We start from the raw sequence: 4,590 nt of genomic DNA, 5'->3' as shown, positions 1-4,590 counted from the left end.
TTGAGGGACCCTTAGCATGTTCAGCATTTGTTCAGCTGTCCATTTTGCTTTTCCAATTTTTCTATTTAAGTTATTACTATTGTGCTAAGTCATAGCATTGCTGCTGCTTTTCAGCATTTGTGCTAAATACAGCATTCCTGCTAAATCATACTATTTCTGCTATTTTATAAGACTTGTGCTAAATACTGCATTTCTGCTAAATCATACTATTTCTGCTATTTTATGAGATGTGTGCTAAATACAGATTTTCTGCTAAATCATACTTTTTCTGCTATTTTATGAGATTTGTGCTAATTAGAGCTTCTCTGCTAAATCATACTATTTCTGCTATTTTATGAGATTTGTGCTTAATACAGCATTTCTGCTAAATCATACTATTTCTGCTATTTTATAAGATTTGTGTTAAATACTGCATTTCTGCTAAATCATATTATTTCTGCCTTTTTATGAGATTTGTGCTAAAAACAGCATTTCTGCTAAATCATACTTTTTCTGCTGTTTTATGAGATTTGTGCTAAATACAGCATTTCTGCTAAATCATACTATTTCTGCTATTTTATAAGATTTGTGCTAAATAGAGCATTTCTGCTAAATCATAGTATTTTTACTATATTATATTTTTTCTTTCTAAATATAGCATTTCTGCTATAGAATAATACTTCTGCTGTTATAATATTTGTGCTAAACTGGAGTATTTTTGCTAAAACATATTATTTATTTAAAATTACAATATTCATAGTATATTACAGTATCTCTGGTAAATCACAGCATTTCTGCTATGTTGTTTTTTTTTTTTTAAATCATAGTATTTCTGTAATGTTTAAGAATGTTTGGCTAAATATATTCTGTCTGTTATCTTATACTATTTCTCCTAAATTCTTGTATTTTTGAGAAGTTATCGTGTTTCTGGTAAGTTACAATGTTTCTGCTAAGTTTTGCTTTTCTATTGTACTTCTGCCAAGTATTATGTTTCCTCTAAGATATTGCAGTTCTGCTAAGTTACTGCATTTTAGCAAAGTTCCTTTGCTTCTGCTAAGTTTTTACAATTTCTGCAACTTTCCAGCTTTTTCAGCTATTTTTAGCGGACAGCTTCAGCGTTCCAGCATCCACACTGCATTTTCGCAGGAAATGCAAATTTTTCTAGTTATTATTATTATTCTAGTTGCTTCCGTACGTTTTTTGGACTTTAACTACTTCAACAATTTTCAGCCGATTTTCACCGTTCAAATTTTAAACTATTCAGCTTTTTCTGCTAACGACTGCGATGACTTTTGGTATTTTTAACTGTTATACTTTTTAAAATATTAAGCTTTTTTCCTTTAATTTGTCCCATTGAAATGAATGGGAAACTTCCACAATTCTGCTAAAACTTGCTTGTTTTTGAAACTTAACTACTTTGTCATATTTTCGCCTAGAACAACCATTCAAATTTTCAAATGTTCACAAATTATTGGGCTATTCATGAATGATTCAGCTTTTTCATATCTGTTTCCATTTTCATCCTATCCCTCTTTAAGTTTTGAGTTTCATTTTTGTGATTTTTCACAAAATACATGCGTTGTTATGGTTGCTATGCAGTTGGTTCTAAGTGTGCCACTGTAGGTTTCGCAGTCTTCTCTTCATGTCCGAACAACTTCTTGCTACTTGATTAATTTTCACTCAACTCCCACAAATTATACATCAAAACGTAGGTATTTTTGCTGGCTTTCAGAAAATGTCACTATCATTGTTGTGGGATTTATAGAATTTTTGCAAATCTCCTCAGACCAACACAAAGTCGAAAACCTCTCCATAGAAAGTCAATGGAGAGTTTGATAAAAATCACCGCTTAATTTCTGTAATGAGAGGCATTTTCGAATCGTCATATCTCCTTAACGAAGCGAAGTTAAGACATAAGGCTTGTCCCCGTATATCTTCAGACACTCCTGACGCTCACAATTCAAGAATTTTTTTCTCACCTATTACCGTTCTGAAATGAGTTAGACTTGTTTGAGGGTAGGAAATTCGTCCTTCTCTCAGATTTCTTCAGATTTCAAACTCTGGAAATGAACCACTTTTTTCTCTCGTCAAAACTTTTTGTTGGATTTCCACAGAGACCTGAAAATTTTCATGACTGTTCACCAAAGCCTGCTGTCTCTTACGGTGAAAGAATGATATCGATACTCCAAATAGATTTAGAGTTAGAAAGCGTTGTTTGAGGGGAGGTCAAGGCAGTTTTTGCTTCGCCTCTACTCAGTTATGGTGCATTACAAGTCAAATATCTTTAATAATTCATACTTTAATGATAAATTGTCAACACTTGAAGATTCCCCCATCTCTTCTGAACAAAACGGTCTAAGAATGACTGTTCTAGCCCCTACGGTTAGGAATTTATGGCTGTTTGTTTGAGGGGAATCCTGACTATGAAAAATAGACAGCACAAATCCTGTCTCTGTGCTGCGTGTGTGTAAAAAGAGGTGCACCTGTTTTGGCGGGAAAAAGTGCACAGCCTCTCTGATTGGTGGATTCAAATTTAGCAGCTCCCAGGCTGCTTGACTGACCTAGAAACTTGATTTTCTCTCCCTGTGTGTGTGTGCGTGTGTGTGTGTGTGTGTGTGTGTGTGTGTGTGTGTGTGACACAGAGAGAGAGAGAGAGAGAGAGAGAGAGAGAGAGAGACTTTTTATGGGAGCATCTTATTGTATGATTCAAATTCAATATATTTATTCTGGTTGACTGAATTTGATCCTGTGTGTCTCTCTGTGCTTGTGTGTTTCCATATGTGTTCATATCTGTGATTGTGTGACTGTTATACTTTTTTTTTGCTGATTCTTTTTCATTTAACAATTACATTTGAGGGACCCTTAGCATGTTCAGGATTTTTTCAGCTGTCCATTTTGCTTTTCCAATTTTTGTATTTAACTTATTACTATTGTGCTAAGTCATAGCATTGCTGCTGATTTACAGTATTTGTGCTAAATACAGCATTTCTGCTAAATCATACTATTTCTGCTATTTTATAGGATTTGTACTTAATATAATATTTCTGCTTAATTATAGTATTTCTGCCATTTTATAGTATTTGTGCTAAAACATAGTATTTCTACTAAATGCAGTATTTCTGGGTAATCATTGTATTTCTATATATTTCTGCCAGGTCCCCAGGGAGTCAGTCCTCTGTAAGGACTGTAATATTCAAACTTACCTATCAGGACCTGGACGGTTTCCCAGCCAGTCAATCATATCTGAGCCCTGGCACATTCAAATTTGCATATTGGGGCCTACATGGCTTCTAAGACAACCAATCATATCTGAGCCTTGGCACATTCAAATTTGCATATTGGGTCATTCATGGCTTCTAAGCCAACCAATCATCTATGTCATATATCTTTAATATTTCATATTTGTATTTTAAATGGTCAACATTTCAAGATTCCCCCATGTCTTCTGAACAAAACGGTCTAAGAATGACTGTTTTAGCCCCTACGGTTAGAAATTTATGGCTGTTTGTTTGAGGGGAATCCTGACTATGAAAAATAGACAGCACAAATCCTGTCTCTGTGCTGCGTGTGTGTAAAAAGAGGTGCACCTGTTTTGGCGGGAAAAAGTGCACAGCCTCTCTGATTGGTGGATTCAAATTTAGCAGCTCCCAGGCTGCTTGACTGACCTAGAAACTTGATTTTCTCTCCCTGTGTGTGTGTGTGTGTGTGTGTGTGTGTGTGTGTGTGTGTGTGTGTGTGTGTGTGTGACAAAGAGAGAGAGAGAGAGAGAGAGAGAGACTTTTTATGGGAGCATCTTATTGTATGATTCAAATTCAATATATTTAGACTGGTTGACTGAATTTGATCCTGTGTGTCTCTCTGTGCTTGTGTGTTTTCATATGTGTTCATATTTGTGATTGTGTGACTGTTATACTTTTTTTTTTGCTGATTTTTTTTCATTTAACAATTACATTTGAGGGACCCTTAGCATGTTCAGGATTTTTTCAGCTGTCCATTTTGCTTTTCCAATTTTTGTATTTAACTTATTACTATTGTGCTAAGTCATAGCATTTCTGCTGATTTACAGTATTTGTGCTAAATACAGCATTTCTGCTAAATCATACTATTTCTGCTATTTTATAGGATTTGTACTTAATATAATATTTCTGCTTAATTATAGTATTTCTGCCATTTTATAGTATTTGTGCTAAAACATAATATTTCTACTAAATGCAGTATTTCTGGGTAATCATTGTATTTCTATATATTTCTGCCAGGTCCCCAGGGAGTCAGTCCTCTGTAAGGACTGTAATATTCAAACTTACCTATCAGGAGCTGGACAGCTTCCCAGCCAGCCAATCATATCTGAGCCCTGGCACATTCAAATTTGCATATTGGGGCCTTCATGGCTTCTAAGACAACCAATCATATCTGAGCCCTGGCACATTCAAATTTGCATATTGGCTCATTCATGGCTGCTAAGCCAACCAATCATCTATGTCATATATCTTTAATATTTCATATTTGTATTTTAAATGGTCAACATTTCAAGATTCCCCCATGTCTTCTGAACAAAACGGTCTAAGAATGACTGTTTTAGCCCCTACGGTTAGAAATTTATGGCTGTTTGTT

This window comes from Pelmatolapia mariae, linkage group LG3_W, assembly GCF_036321145.2.
Source record: "Pelmatolapia mariae isolate MD_Pm_ZW linkage group LG3_W, Pm_UMD_F_2, whole genome shotgun sequence".
NCBI lineage: Eukaryota > Metazoa > Chordata > Actinopteri > Cichliformes > Cichlidae > Pelmatolapia > Pelmatolapia mariae.
The sequence above is the reverse complement of the archived record's forward strand: the minus strand, read 5'-3'. Positions refer to the sequence as shown.